The sequence below is a fragment of the Typopeltis vanoorti genome, chromosome 5, assembly GCF_054136105.1.
Source record: "Typopeltis vanoorti isolate ZY-2024b chromosome 5, IOZ_Tvanoo_1.0, whole genome shotgun sequence".
In the NCBI taxonomy this organism is placed as follows: Eukaryota; Metazoa; Arthropoda; class Arachnida; order Uropygi; family Thelyphonidae; genus Typopeltis; species Typopeltis vanoorti.
The window spans coordinates 24,375,152-24,392,842 of NC_143553.1; positions in this window are offsets into that span (position 1 = coordinate 24,375,152).

Genomic DNA, 17,691 nt, shown 5'->3' on the forward strand with positions numbered 1-17,691 from the left:
TCGAGTTGCAAAGAAAATTATGTGGTTGGTTTTTAAAACCGTCACAAGGTTTTTTTTTTTCAGTTCCCTTTGCCATTTCGTCAATTTTTGCTGATACTGAACTATTTCTGAGAGGAAATGACGTCATATTACTTTACCTTGGCCAATCATCGTATCTAAAACTTCATTTATAGCCGATAAGATTAGAGGTTAGCCAATAGTCTGCGGCTCTCCACATTTGAAAATTAATTTTGAAAGTTTGTAAGACACATGTCCCTTCTCTTGTTAGTTACTTTGTTTAGCAACCAACCCTTTAAGTCTAGGATGATTTATAAATTTAGTCTTTAATTCACGAAAGTACTGCGCATCCTTTTTTGCTTTATATGGATGCTTTGTTCTTAAATTCTCAGTCATTCTTGAAGGCTTCAGTTCTTTGTTTGAGAAAGTTTTTTCTCATATGAAGCACATTGGCAATTACTCATTATTTATAGACGGAATAACTCCATATTTTAACTATTCACTTGAATATTGACAGCACTTTCTTTTTTCACTCATTATAATAGCCCAAATTAATGATTTTCAATGTAGAAAATTCAGACCAAAAGTAACCCAATTACTTAACATTCAATGTAAGAGTTCTAAAAAATAAGTAGCGAATAAATTTAAACAGTATTGCCAGACATATAATATTCTGAACAATGTTGCCAAACATACAGTATAAATAGGGATGCTACAGTAGATTAAATACGGAATTGTTTGCTTTTATTATATTAATAGTATTATAATACTTAAATCAACCCTTAGCATTCACAGCGCCCCCAGGGGAGGGATGGAGTTCCCGCCCAGGTTACGAACCACTGGTTAGATGATTCTCAACATCCAACCGTTATGGAAAAGTCATTGTTTGTCAAGTGTAGCTAAGAATTGCTAATCGTCTGTTAAATGCTGCAAGACTCTCTTTTCTGGCAGATAAGTACACCTTCATTGTCGTCGACTGCTGCTTTCTTCCATAAGGTCCTTCTATTCTTAATGTCAGAGAGATTATAAAAATGTCCATTCTTATAGCCTAGAAGAACTGCGGGTGCTAGAAAAAGTGTAGATATTGTTCAAAGAACGCCTCACAAACAAAACAAAGCAGAATAATTAGAATATACACATTAGCACAAGAATAATGTTTAATTTGCCAAATATTTCGGTCTGAATATTACAGACCATCTTCAGTGGCTACATAGGAATAGTAAAAAACAAAGTGGAATACGAACAATTGATTATTCATACATAGAACGCGCCGGGTGATGTCATATCGCTAAGTATTAGAAGAGTAAACATTTTGTAAAACACATAATTAAGATATTAATTCAGAAATTCATATAATGATCTTAAATAGCATTATACTGATAAAAAATATTGTGTTATCCTGATTAAACTTTCCCAAATTTTTGATATAGATATACAGTCATTACGATTCAAGTTAGGACGTTGAAGTAAGGCTCCACACTTTCTTTAAATAAACGTTCAAATTTGTAGCGACTTCTGTGTAGGAGGAGAGTCTTGGACCACGGGATGTTGTGGTTTGTTTCTAATCCATGCTGAGCTAATCCAGATTTTTCGGGTTTGTTGTGTTGAATTGATGACTGATGCTCTTGAATTCTTTTTTCTATAGAACGTCCAGTTTGTCCAAAGTAAGAAAGATTAAAGTTGCAAGGAACTTGATACACACCAGGCAAAGACAAGGTCGAGCGTTTAGATGAAGGAAACTGGGTGGATAATTTGTTAATAGGTGTATAAGTGGTTGTTAGATCATATTTCTTTAGAATTCTCGAAATTGGTTCTGAAATCCCGGAAATGTAAGGAATTGGAACTCGACGTATTGAATCGAAGTTTATTTAAAGAAAGTGTGGAGGCCTTACTTCAACGTCCTAACTTGTATCGTAATGACTGTATATCTATATCAAAAATTTGGGAAAGTTTAATCAGGATAACACGTTAATTTTTTTTATCTGTATAATGTTATTTAAGATCATTATATGAATTTCTGAATTAATATATTTAATTATGCGTTTTACAAAATGTTTACTCTTCTAATACTTAGCGATATGACATCACGCGGCGCGTTCTATGTATGAATGATCAATTGTTCGTATTCCACATTGTTTTTTAAAACTATTCCTATGTAGCCACTGAAGATGGTCTGTAATATTCAGACCGAAATATTTGGCAAATTAAACATTATTCTTGTGCTAACGTGTATATATTTCTAATCATTATGTCACAAGTATCGTTAAAAAATCAAAGGAGAATAACAATAAAACAAATATGCATTTCATAGAATTTTATTATTTTAATGTAAAAAACACAAAACAAGTGTTATAAAAATCACAACCAAAGGTTTCATAAGTTTGTTTTTCTTTTTAAACAATAATGTTGGTTTAAACCTCAGGTTTAATTTTAAAACGATGGGAATATGAGAAAATCGCCATTTAGTTGAAATGGGATGATATCAAGTATGCATAGAGTTTCCATTGATGGAACTCATGCAAATTCTGGAGAAAAGATATTTTATTTTCATACGAGGAAATCTAATCGCTCTAGAACCTCTATTTGACAAAGTATTTACATAATGATTATGGCGCGCGTACAAACATACACACAGTGATATACTCAGACACGGTGTTTCGCGCTATGTAAAGCACTTCATCATTTACTCATATGCATGAGGTATAACCATCATGAAAATTTTATATTTCGTTTATAAGAAGAAAGAACCTCCCGGATATAGTTTTTGAAACAGCAGACTGCGTTGATGCTGGTAATCAGTTGTCTGCTCTGCGACAGAAGTTATGAGTTCTGTCTCTGATAGGAATCCCTTATCTTCTGATGGAAAACAAGAAACGGAGATTTGTGAACGCCTGATTTTCTTATTTTGAGCTACACACACACACACACTGCTGAATTCAGCTTAGGTAATAATGAGATTTCGATCTATCAGTATGACCTTTCAAGTAGGCAGGCCACGATGACGAATGAGGCGGACTTGAAGAGAACAGCTGTAATAAAGATTGGAATGAATACTTCGCATCAGCCCATTCAGATGCGTGGATAACTACTTGTTCCAATACACAAGAGATAGTTTCATCTTCGGAAATGTTCACCATTGGTTTATTTGCATCAGACAATGTATATCGTTATACAATATAGCTATGTCGCTAAAATCAAGACAAAAAGGCGGAGAGGAGTACGTGCGGTCAATACATTATTAGATAAAACTACGAATGAGGAATCATCACTCAACGTGCTCTCACTCCAACGCACAAAAGTATAACAATATTAGAATCCTATAACTGCGAACAGCCGTTCGACTGCACTTGTATATTAATAAAATTAATGCAGAAGATTAATATGTAGATAGATATGAAAATCATACAGGATGATAATTTAATTGTATAAGATACTGAGCTTAGATTAAAAAAAAGATAAACAAAGACCTTGAAAAGACATTCAAACTACAGCAAGAAGAACCTGATAGATGAAAACTGCTTAGATGATTAGTTTCATTTTGGTTACTAATAGTAAGTTGCATATCAGTTATTGCATCGCAGAACTGTTGGATGATGTAATTATATTCCACCAGTCCTGTGAGCCCCCTCTGTAATCGGTTTCGACGAGAGAAAGATATGGGTTCGAATCTCTTGTGGCGAAGAACTTTTATTGCAGCTTTTCACCTGAAGATCAGTTAGCCGATCTCATATGCAGGTGGCAGTCTTTTCCCTCATAGGAAACCACAGAAAAAAGGCTTAATAATCCTATTCCGTCGAATCTAGTTTCGAAAGCCCGTATGGTACGGTGCGAGTCTGCACTTAAGCATAAAACAAAATAGAACTAAAAATAGAACATAACAGAACATAAAACGGAATATAATAGAATAGAATAAGAAAATAATCGAGAAATATCAATCGAGCATAGAGTTTGAGATATCCTTTTTTAATGCTCGGTTACTGAAATATTTCTTACATAACGAGCCATGCAAGTTTAATTGATGATCGGACCAGAAGTCATAAATAAAAGTTAAATTTCTAATATCGTTATAAAGAAACTCTTCTTCTTCATCTTTACGTTGTAACTTGGAAAATCTTTTGCGAATTCGAGCAACAGAAAAGCACTTCAACGGTCAACATTGATCGCTAACTGTGGGTGTCTACCGATCTGGAAATAAAGAAGAAAACTAGTACTAGACGTTTACCTTTCTTTAAAAGCTTGGTAGCTCGTATAGAAATTTAGTATCTGTCGTCTGGTGACACGAATAGCTCTGCAACAAGCGCGCACGCACATCACCACACACGCACACACTTACCAAGATTGATACAATCCCATTCAAAAGGATAGCCAACCCCTAACGGCACATCCGGGTCTATAGAGAAGAACGTAATATTTCGGACTCAACAAAAGAGCACATTGGCGAAAACGAGTGAAGTGCAAAAACAAACTGCTGGAAGGAAGATATGAAGACCCGGCACGGTTAAATTGCTACTTTGGCTTACGGAACGCTTCACAGTTATAGCGGCGTTTTCAGACTCCATGCGTCAAGGTGATACCTACGAGAAAGCGCTCACAGTTGTTACTGAAGTTTCCAAGAGTTATTTAAACAATATTGTAAATGATTAAACTGAGCGAAATGAAATTCTAGTTTTTTTTTTTCTCTTGCGTACAAGCCAAAGATATGAAATGGTCTTCAAGTCGATAAAAGGAAAATCGCTTTGTCATGAGTAGCTAAGTAATATTTGGACGTTGAGTTAACTCTAAGAAAATAAAGCAAGCCCTCTTTCTCTTCTTTCTGCTAACGTTAAAAATGACGAATAAATCTTGCTTTCTATTAAGTTCAGTACCGAACAGTTTACGTGGTTGTTAATGGTAGTCTTTGTGTTGACCCTAAAAATATAAGGCTTTTAAAGTAGAGTCCAAGAAATGATGGTCAAATTGTATTACTTTTCATTCATTTTTCGAAAATTTCATTAAAGCTAGCATTATGCTATCAGGGTTAAAATGCAAAGTTATTTTATTATGGATACTTTAAAAAGGGTTGAAATAATGATAGGAATGTCGTTTGAAGGGAATTGGAAAAAACTTCCCACAGCCGTGTTGTACTTACATTGTAAGTACTGTAGTTCGAATATATATATATTTTAAGTCTGAATACAATACACTGAAATATAATGAGAAGTCCTCTTAATTTTCAAACTGCATTTCAGTACAAAGAGGAATATGAATTATCATCATCATTATCATGGTTATCAAGGATTTATGCCTAGCATGGCCTGTTTCAGCCTTAGAAGTCATCGTTGAATCGTTTAAGAGGACGTCCTGGTTTTCTTTTTCCTAATGGCTTGTACTTGAAGGCTTGTTTTGGTAATCTTTCTGTTTTCATTCTTTGAATGAAATTGTTGTGATTTGAATGAAATTTGAATGAAAGTGTTCCATCCATTTATGTTTATATTTTTAAATTTTTTCTATTACTGGTTCTTGGTTTAATTCTTTCATAATTTCTTCGTTTCTTTTGTGATCAAATAGGGTATACTTTGCAGTTTTTCTCATAAACTTCATTTCTGCTATTGTTAATCTTTGTTTGTATTTTTGTTTTATTGTCCAGATTTCGCTTCCATACATTAAGACTGGTAGGGCTAATGTATTGTATGCTTTTAGTCTGGTTTGTTTTTGAACTAAGTTTGGTTTAAATATAGAGTTAATTACACCTGTTATTTTTAAATATTTTGCAATTTTTACGTTTATATCTTTTTCATTTTCCTATGTGATCATACGTCCTAGGTAATTAAATGAATTCACCTGTTCTAAGATCTTGTTATCTATTACTATTTTAGTTCTTGCTGGATCTTGTCCTTTGAAGGCCATAGTGTTTGATATTTCTGTTGATATTATCATACCATAACCTTTGGATATCTCATTTAGATCTAAAATAGCTTTCTGTAGTTTATCTTCAGAATTTGTAATTATTATTTGGTCATAGGCAAAGAGGAGAGTGTTTAAGTTTACTGTAGAAGAAAGTTTAATTCATTGATGTAATTTTTTTTTCATTTTATTATTATTTCATTTAAGTAGATATTAAAAAGAGTTGCTGAGAGGGGACATCCCTATCGGACCCCTTGGTTTATCTCTCTCGTATATGATAGCTCCTGATTTAATCTTATTCGTATTTGATTATTTTCATATATACTTTTGATAGCTTTTAGGATATGATTTGGTATTTGTCTTCCTTTTAATATGTTAAATAATATGTTTCTTTTAACTTTATCAAATGCTTTTCAAAGTCAATAAATGCAATATGTGTTTCTAAATCGTATTCTCTTCTTTTCTCTATTATTAATTTTAGGCAAAAGACCAGGTCTATACATGATCGTCCTTTTCTAAATCCATTCTGTACTTCTGAAATAAAGTTTTCGGAATATTTCATTAGTTTGCTATTTAAGATTCTGCTATATATTTTGTAACAGGAATTTAGTATACTGATACCTCTATAGTTTTTAGGGTCATCTCTATTACCTTTTTTAAAGATAGGAATCACAATTGCTTTTTTCCATTCTATTTGGGGAATACCAGTTGAATAAATTTTATTTAAAAATTATAAGGGTCTTTCTTTGAATCTTGTTCCTGCGTATTTATATAGTTCTGAACCTAGCTTATCTTCTCCAGGTGATTTTCCGTTTCTTGTTTCTTTCAGGCTGATTTCTGATTCTTCTTTAGTTATTTCCTTTTCATTTTCGTTAATTGTTTGTCAGTTGTCTTTTTTAAAATATCTGTCTGTCCACAATTCTGTGCAGTCATTTAGAAATTCTTCTAATTTCAATTCAGTGTTTAAGTTTATGTTTTCTTTGGTATCTGCATTTAAGTGTTTCAAAATCTTATATACATTGGGTCTTATTTTATATAAATCATGTTCTAAATTAGAAACAAATTTGTTCCATGATTCTCTATGTCTTTTTCTGACTTTTTTTAGCTATGGCTCTTATTCTTTTATATTCTATTTCATCTTCTAATCTTTTACTGCTTAACCATTTTTGATAGGCTTCTTTTTTCTTTTTGATTATTTCTTTGATTGTATCATTCCAGATCTTCAGTTTTTTTCCTTTTATTGAATTGAGTTTGTCGCCAAAACGATATAAAGAAACCAGAATATGAATTATACTATGCTGAAATAAGTATTGGGACACATCTGGTTTTGTAATGAAATTTATTTATTTATTGTTTCTATTAAAATTTTATTAGTTTATAAATATAATATACAAAGATCATCCGGCATTAATCCTTACATATTTCTCTACTTCTATGAAGCGTTTCTTTAGTGTATATTGTAGACAAATTATTACATAAGTGGGAAAAAATACATAGTTAAGGCCTTATTTATGGAACACATAATGGAATAAATGAGAGATACGTTTTGCACGAAAACCAAATTTTGCTGGTAACGCAGCTAATTCATCAAGCGGATGGTGGTACCGTTTTCCTGATCAGTCAGGAGTCGGTGAAAAAAGTCGTGAGCTGTTCTCCCTGAGGTGTTTTCCTGATGACGTTCCTGCATTAGACAGCTTCTCACTTTCTTCTGCCTGAAGGTTGCAAGCAGGTCAGCTGCTTCTTTCAGTAAAGGTTTCGTGGCATCGTAGATTGTATATCTCAGTTAGATTTTCAAATGTGGTGGTTAACTGATTGTGTTTGGTTGTAGTTAAAGCATTAGTGATATTGTCAGCTGGTTACTGGCGCTTGAGAATATATGGGAATGATTTACTTATATGGCCTTCTTCGTGGCAGTCGAAACACTAAGCAGCTTCAGTGATGTAAAAAGGTGTAAGCTACTCCGTCTATTTCTCTATATCTTATTTTCGGTATATAGCTGTTTGTTTGTCGCCAAAATACAAAGCCTCTCTTCTAAAGTTTTTGATGTGGACCTGGCGGAGAGTCGGACCACGTTCACTGTGCCGTATTTGGAGACTTAGTGACCTGTGGAACATTATATATATATTGGGGGGGTTCATGTGCCACTGCTCCTACATATTTCTCTAAAGAGATATTTTCAATTATAAAAATGACTGAACCATTCTTTCGGAAAATGTGGTTGATTGTTTGTGCAAATGCATTATTTTAATTTTGAAATTTAACTAATTAAAAACGGATCAGAAGTTGGAGCCAAATATTTGATGAACTAAAGGAGCAGCAGATGAAGCCGCAACATTTTCTTGCGGTTCCACAGTCCTGGTTTTTTTAGGAATGAATAATTTGCTATGTTTGCGGACCTAATAAGTTTCTATTTATACTCGGAATTTGCATTCCAGAATGCCTATTTATATCAAATATTCGCCTTCAGATATACTGTTAAAATACAATTTCAACGAAAAATAATTTGTTCTGTTAATTTTGTCGAGCAGTGTACTATTCTTCAAGTGGTCAGCACATCATTCGCATTCCAAACTATCTTCATTCTACTCAGATCATTGATTACGTTCGCGAAGTACATGACCTTATCCCACACTGACTGAATCGGTATAATCAAATGGACTTGCTTCTTTTCGTTTTCAGACAGGAAAAGATTACATTTTGCTGGCAAACACCTTCTTTTCGTACTTGGGAAAGAAGTGAGAACTTGGTTCAGAATAAGAACAGGAGATATCCTAACCCAGAGCTTCTACATGAAAAGTTTCAACGACCTATTGCTGAAAGAATTATATGCAACAATAATACTCATATGTGCAAACTACCATTATGAAAGCGTTTCTGGATATCACTATGCAATGGTTTTCAATCTCTCGTTACTTTAATTCACTTTTATATTACATTTGAAAGTTAGACACTGCAAACTAAGCATTGATTCTTTTTGTTATGTATATTTTTCGTGACTAATATTTAGCAGCGACTCGTCTCTAGTGTGGTTGGCATTGCATTCGTTCTTTACTCTGGCTCTGAAATGGTTAACTAAGATAAAAAGTGCGCTCTTCATTATCCCTCTTCATTATTGGATCAAATGCATCAAATGAATGCATTTGATCCAATGCATTCACGGAAAAGATCGATCTGTGACTTCTGGAGTGCTATTCATTTGAAAGGAATGGATCATATAATCAGATTGTTACGTCTGTTTATCTTTTTCTGGATTTTTTATGAAAGTACGAGAATTTAATATCGTACCCAAACCTTAAATCTACCAATACTTTTCTCTTCAGACAACGCTTGCTCCTCTATCACCGCAAAATATTTTGATCATGATGAGGGATAGTAACCTTGTTTCCGTTGTGCATAGGAAATCCATTAAGATGAAAACATTCGTGAAGTTGTTAACGTGAACCCTGCTCACGAAAGGCACTTGTACCATGAGTATGCTAAAAGTTAAAAATTATTCAGAGACTTTCCCGTAGAGAGCACACATGGAACTGTTTCAAATCACTACCTGCCATAAGAGTGAGATGCTGTTCACCCGAACGACCAGGCAAACAGTTGGCACTCACAACATTTTTTTATGTGAATCCCACCGAAGAAAAGTTGTAAATATATAGCACGTTAGGATTAGAACCTTAACTGAGTTGAAGGTTAAATAATCTGCAAACCCTGCTCTGGAGACTAAATGTTAAGTTTTTAAGTAATTTAAATTTGTCAATAAGCGGAGGAAGTGGTTTCACACTGGAGATGATTTTCATCCGTAACCCAATGACATGTAAAGCATCCATACAACGGGTTTCGAAACTACAGCCTAATAATTTGCATCTTCTGTTAATTGGAGAGTATGCACAATATCCACTCTGTTAATAAGACTGAAAAAGAATTAGCAATTTTACAAAAAAAAAAAAAGTCCATCATTAATATTATTTCTCCTTACCTCTTGCTTTATGTCAGCAAATGATTAACTTTCACCTGAAACTAATACTTTCATATTTCTATGCAGTGTAGGATAAAGGAATGGATATTATAATATCTATTAACGATGTCTTAATGAGGGAACATTACGCCAAATTTCTATTCTGCAGTACAAAACAATGACATCATCCTAATCGTGATTATTAAGCAAAAAAAAAAAGTATCTTGTAGTTAATCGGTTTCTATTGAGAGTTCGAGTAGCAACGTTCCTTAAACAACGAGGTCTCCCTGTTTATTGTTTAAAGCAAAGCCAGTCTAGTTCTTAATAGTATTTCAAATCACTAATGTATTATTAACTGGATTTGAGTCTTCTAGTACAGAATATTGCGTGTGTCCCACACCAAGCACAAAACGTAATCGTCAAGATAACCACCAAAACATTCAGGTATCTGACATTCTGCATGGTTAATACTTCATGAAGTTTAATCGATGTTAATAATGTCACGTGCCTCTTGGAAAATAATTAAGACGTAAGATTACGATTTAATGTTATTCATTTTATTTCCTTGAATAATAAGAAATGCTGTATTTCGTATGATAAGCCGTCGGACAGTCTGAGCATCAAGCAGTCCTCAAGTGGAAAATTTGTTTCTGCCTGTCATCTTTGCGTTGAAATCATGATGTAATTTTTAACTTTAATTTAAATTTTTTTTAATACATTACATAATTTTTCAGTCGATTTTTTTGTTTTGTTATACGCATCACTACATTGAATCAAATTTAGTTTCCTCAATAGGAAAAATATAACAAATACAGGAAAACCTCGCTTAATGCGATTAATTAATCCAGCAATTAATGCACGCTAAGCGAAGCCACGTTAAGCGAATACAATAAACAATAGGAATAATTATAACCCATCCATCAGTTAGCATAAATTTTGAAAATAAAATTACAATATAAGCTATGTTAGAGGATAAAAGTATCAAAGTTAATAAAAATCAATTGCTTAAATTTTTATTTAATGTCTTAACATTTGATTAAGCTACTTTTTTAGAAAAAAAAAATTAAGTAAAGATATTTGAATCATGCTCGACTTTTTCATTTTGTCATGCAATTTGCGATAGCTGGCGATCGCTTTATCAAGAATTCAGTCTTCGTTCCATATCAGGATCATCATCAAACAAAATTTCCTTGGCATACTCAATGTGATAGTCGTAACATTCTCTTCTTGCTCGCACTCCTTATCTTCTTCTTCATATGCACGCTATTCTTCTAGATGAAGGCGATCATTATCGCTTAACTGTTCTGAATGGGAATCGAGCAAGTTTCTCGCATCTTCATTATCCAGTTCATTAAATCCAAGTTCATTAAATTCTTGTCCAATTGTGCTGATTTCTTTAAATAATGTTAGCTCTTGAATTTTGCGCACGATAAATTAACATAGGCTTGAGTTTAAAGTCGCCTTCAGCATTGACTCTTAATGAAAGCGTAAGACGATCTTTAGATAATTTGTATCCTAGTTGAGATGCTTCAGTTTTAGCTAGGAAAGTTTTTGTTGGCATGCGCTTCCAGAAGGGACCAATTTCGTTGACATTGAATATTATCCGATCGTCATAATCACCCTCCTGAATTATACTTTGCAATTCTTCAGGAAACTTGGCCAGAGAATCTTTGTCAGCACTAGCAGATTTCCCAGTTATTCTTAAGTTGTGTAGTCCAGGGCGATTTTTAAAACGGTCAAATCATCCTAAACTCGCAACAAAGCGTTCATATTCCCTTTGAAATTTGGTCGCTTTCGACTAGGTAAAATTTTTAGAGCTTTTGCCTGAATATTCCCTATACTAACAGGTATTCTTTTTGGTTATATTCCAGAGTGATGAAGACGCTCCATATCGATTATTAAATGGCTTCTATTTCGGATGATCTTAAAGAGGCAGTAGAAACAAAAACTTTTTCTTGTTCTTTGAATTCTTTGCTCTTATGTAATATAATTCAAACTGTAGACTCGCTGTATCCCAGATCTCGCGCATTCATCGCTTTTCCGCTCGCTGCAGATTGGCAACAAAAAATTTCTCATAACGTAAAAAAATCGTTAACTGAATAATCACTCGCTTAAAGCGGGAAATAGTATCATTTCACTTAATCGCGCTAACTAATTATCTCGCATATCGAATTCGCGTTAAGCGAGGTTTTCCTGTACACTTATTACTGTTTAAAGTCATGGTATACTTGTGCCAAAGTAAAGTATTCCAATGACTGCATGACTTTATTATGACTTTCATGGAATAGTCAACATTTTCTTATACATCTAATTAGCCCTTAACAAACTTAAATTAGCAAACGTCAATGTTTATGACCTTGGTTTACGCTTACGGCTTCTTCTGCTTTCACGATAGGGTCAGTACTCGTGAACTTATTGTACGCTGTGTCAATTGGTTAATGATTATAAGTTCCATTTCCCCGTCTTCCCGGCCTTTCAAATCTCGTACGTTTAAACCTAAGAATATGAATTAATTTTCCCAACTGGTTAATTGTCATTGAATTGACTTTAATATGAATTTTTGTCAGCTAAATATATTAGGTGAAGTCGAAATAATAATAATAAACACAATAATTAAGCACATTCGTTCTGAAAGTACAGCTGCAGGTACTTAAAGTATTCTCAAAATATTGCATAATTAACAGTTTATTTTGTAAAGTGATCAGTCTTGACAACTGCAGGTTTAAGCGTTGTTCTTATAAACATTATGGATTTTTCCCCGATAATTAATGGAATGTGTCTCTACTAGTTTGAGGGAGGTATCGAAGGTTCTGTTCCCCATTTCCAATTTCATCTAATGAACTCATTTTATGGAGGGGGTTAAAAAAAATAAAGAGCGACTTATATATGGGTATTTCTTAGTTAATTATTGCGTGCAGATAAATTTTATATTTATTACTATGCACAAAAACGGCCCTAATAATTATTAAGGTCATTTTTGTGCACAATTCGTCATTGCAATTTGTCAGTTATAATTGACGAATTCCATGGTCTGCAGACAAAGTTAAATCATGGATATCATTTGAATTTTCGGATGAACTATCATGAAAAAAGGGGTGGTTTATAGGTAAACGAGCCTCCGTAGCTTAGTCAGTATAGACGAAACCCTTTGGTCGGAAAGACCTGGGTTCGATTCCCGTCAGTGACGTGAGGAACCTTTATCTGGTCTCTTTCGACAGGTGGGCTTGCCGGTCTCATACGGAGGTAGGGGATTTTTTCACCCGGAAACTCGGGTTTTTCGTCTCCTAGAACAAGCAAACCGGCTCCGTGAACACATGGATTACAGTCATGAATACGTCCCAGTCATATGCCAGTCCTGAGCCCTGATAAAAATTGTGGGTTGGGGAAAGCAATGAGGAACTACCCTGTAAAAATCTCACCAGGAAAATACTTCGTGGGCAATGCCTACAATGTCACCTACGGTCGGAAACAACTAAAAGTGAAAGCTGCCGAACTTTTCCAAACAGAAAACAGATTAAAAACAAACAGGAGACAATTACAAAACAGATTCAACTATTTAATAACTCTCACGCATATATCACTACGTAAGTTATATAATCAGTGACACTCCAAGGGGCAAAATAGTCTTCTTACATGTATGTCTATGTCTCTGCTGCATATTCTGTATATTTATACATTTAATAAAAAGAATTTTTTAAAAAAATACGATAATGGCAAAACCAATGCATGTACTAAAGTAGTTCGTTTATTTCTAATAATTGATTCTCCAATTTCAGAAGCTGGCTCTGATCACCCCATATTTTTTCAACATTTTGTTATTGTATCGGGGATGGTATGGATCTTGCATATCTTTCTTCTTGCAGAATTGAATTAAATGTAATATTTTCCCTTCACTCCACTCCCTTTCACTATCACTTGTATTAGCGTTTTTTTTTTTTTTTAAGCATGTTTTTATTTCTTTGTACGTGGTATGATCACTGTCTTACCCCATAGGTACGACATAAGATTTTAGAAGCTAAGTTTCTAATAGAAAGTATAAAAGGATAGCAACTCTTTCCACAAATAATAAGTAAAATAACAAACATCAACGGAGAAATTCGAATCCACAGCTTTGGTTCGAGAGCGAATACGCTATCCATTCGGCAAGTAGGTAGGCGTGTCTTAGCATTTTAAAGTACTGTGTAAATATCATATGATAAATATGATACAATGAGATCGGACTAATATTTTCCCCCTTTTCCCATAATATTAGTAATTTTTAGCATTCTTCATGTGAGCGTGAAGCATGTTGCCATTTCTTCATAAAGAGCAGGACACTTTAAGCTATAAAATCTTAGTCGAACTTCGTAATCGCGATATTAAACTGTCATTTATCAGCCTTTAACTTATTCTATCACATGATTCCTTGTAAGGTTTAAAATAATTTTGTTAACGGCAGTTTTCTTTTACCGGAAACTTAATGTTACAAACAAGACAATTGACTTCTTAAAATTTTGCGTTAGAGAAGAAAGCATGCAAACTTGTAATCAACTGTATTTCTTTCGATGGTGTGCGATAGTCGTATTTTCGTTTTTTCTTTCTTGCATGAATTGTGGGGTGAGATCTAATAAAACCTGAGTTACCGATTTTGTTGCTGTGTAGAAGCAGATCCTATTGTAAATAAGAAGTAAACACAGCATTCGGCCGATGCATTTACGAGAACAATGAAGATCATTTCCAAGAAGTAATCTCCAGATAATTCTGTCTACTGGATTAGAACGTTATTTCCGGTTTATTTCTTTAGCAGCGAACTCTTAATTCTTGTTTTTCCCGCTTTTGTCGCTTGTTCCTTCCCCACCTTTTTTTTTCTTTCTTCTTTCATACTCCGTCTTGCTTCTATTACAGTCTAATCCTCTTTAGTGCTCTCCGGAGATTCCAAGCTAGATTAGAACATCCACTCTGATTTGGACGTTTATTCATTAAACTTCAGAGAGAGAGAGAGAGAGAGAGAGAGAGAGCGTAGCAGATTAAACTCATGGTTTTCGGTGATCGCCAGTTTGTCTGTGCGCCCACTCGCACTATGTGCTCTCCACTTGTTAGTGGATAATCTTCACTGAATAATCAACCACTCTTGTGCTGTCTAGTTAATAGACGCTAGCAGGCTGATCGAGGACGAGATTCCTGTTATCTTTAGTGGATAATCAACTTTTCCGTTTGTTTTCGTTTTTATCCCAGAGAAGTACCGTGCTTGGAAAGCGCAAAGGGGAGTAACGAATATATTTTTATTCCGGTCACGCTAGGAGTTCGTTTCTCATTTGAGTGAGGAACAAAGGTTACTGTGAAGATCGAGGAAAAGGGTAACGTGTATTTATTCGTAGGATTAGTTACCCTTTAATGCATCCAATGCTAACGGTTAATCCGAGTGGAATCAAGAAATGTAGAACAGAGCAGGCACCACTAAAGGCAGGACACTTGAAGCTATAAAATGTTAGTCGGACTTCGTAATCAATAAGGGGAAACAGCTTTCGGAAGTTAAAATGCAGGAATTTCAAGAAATCGGAGTTAAATATTGCAATCATATTAGGTCGGTTAGGTTACACCAAAACAATTACTGTGTTCGAACGTAGAATATCTGTGAGTTACTTTTGTTCTCTAGTCCAGTGCTTCCCAAACTTCTGGATGTCAGGGCCCCCTTTACAAAAATTAAAATATTTCACGGCCCCCCTCGAAAAAAAATCGTAATAGAGAGATATATTATTATTATATTTATTGTATTTATATTCAATACAAAACATACACAGCGAATATTGCAAAAATCAAATGCATATATTACATTTTTTGCCTCTTACCGTTTGGTTCTGAAGACGATGCGGGCTGTTCTGGTAAAATATGAAATACTGTCCTTTTTTTTTGAGTCTGTTTCTGCTTCTTCTGATTGTTCGCGGGAATTTTTTTTTATTTTTTATCAGCCACTTATCCATCTCAGGGTTAAATTTTTTAACGTAGAATAGATCAAATAATATCACCACTTACCAATACTGGCACACCACAGACTGATAACATGAAATTAATGAATATAAACCTAAATAAGGGAATCCCCAGACCAGGAACATTTTTCTCTTTTGTGACTTTTCTCCCTTTAAGGTAATTAAGCCTAACGTGAAACAGACAGCAAAGGCAGGTTATTAAAACTTGCATATGATTGGTGCGGTATTAACAAAAGATCGCGCAACCGAAAGATAAAAGCATAGCTGGCAATTGAGTTGAAATGCTAACTCTCTTCAACCGAATTCCATATGTGAAACTGCCATAACATTCACTATATATTTCTTGGTTTTAACACGTTTACAAATTTTAACACGTTTGGTTGAATTTTATTGCTGCCTTGCGAAATCGAACTAACACACATCTAATTAATAACAATAGTTTTTAGTTAGATACTGTGTTTGCCCATGCAACATATGGTTTTGTTGCAGTCTATATAGCATAGTTTCTGTATGAGGGGACATGTGATTCATTAATTAGTGTGTTTTTATCCCAGTTGTCTCTAATTGCACCATTTGTTGAGAAATATATTACACAGACTGCTCATACCTTATTCACTGGCATAATAAAAGTACTTGTTTTTATTGCCTCTGCAGTATAGTGGCAGTTAGGGAGGGCATGTTGTTTACCACTGCAAGCGAGTTACTATCTCCCCACATGAACTTGTTTAAGCTTTTTTTCATGTGTGAAGTATATGCGAAACTTTTATTGGTAACAGAAAACTAGCTCGGATGACAGTGATAATATAAAACGAGTTTTGATGAAAGGGACAGGAAGATTTGGAGCTTCCTTGGAGAGCATTCGAAGTAAATACAATTAACCACTGCTTTGAAATGAAACATATGAATAAGCGATATTTACTAATATGCATTAAGCGCCCAGGAAGCAAAGTTTGTGAACCAACACCAATGTGTGAATTTTTTCATTAAAATATAAAAAATAACAAAAAAGAAATAATAAATATTAAAAGTTAAATACGTTTCTTTTAAAATAAAAAAAATCTACTTAGTCTTAAAACATTTTAAATTTGTTTTCATTATTTCACGGCCCCCCTCAACAAAACCTACGGCCCACAGTTTGGGAAGTGCTGCTCTAGTCTGTTTGTGGCTTTTGTGGGATAAAGAACTACAAGATTTCTAAAGGAAAATTCTATCACCTATACGTACATACTAAGATGAAAAGCCATTCCAAGCACAGGGTGTTGACACTTTCAACTCCTATAAGAACTATAAGATTTTCAACTCCTAAACGAATATTGTTCAGGAGTCTTAACGTTCGTATCTGTCCGCTATATGAATGTAAACGCATATTTGCACGAACTCGCATTCTTCTTCAATCTAATTTCGATTGTTATATTTACGCTAATTAAACCTCTTGATATATTTTACTGGGTCCTAGCAGTAGTGCTATTGTAACGGGCTGGTAGCATGGTACACTTTACTATAGTGGTAACAAGGACAGCGGTCGGCAATGATTCAGGAGAAAGGTTTTATTATTATTATTATTATTTTAAATTTTATGGCCCGACTACTTCGCGAGAACAGAAAGAAAAGAGAAACAAAAGCTAACTTAGGAGAAATAAAATGTCTCCAGTAATATTTCATTTTAAGGTACGTCTCGCCGAATGTGATACAACTATTCATTTGATCTCGCGATCGCATGTTATTCCACTGCTCTAGTTAAAGGCGTCTGTGTTTGAAGTTTAGTGTTGGGGATCTTTGCTAGAATTTTTGAGTAAAGTTTCGTTTAAATCTGACCATGTTTTAAGAAAATAAAATTGACGGAAACAAAATGTAGGAGCATAGATTATTATATTTCTATTTCATCCTTATTTTAAG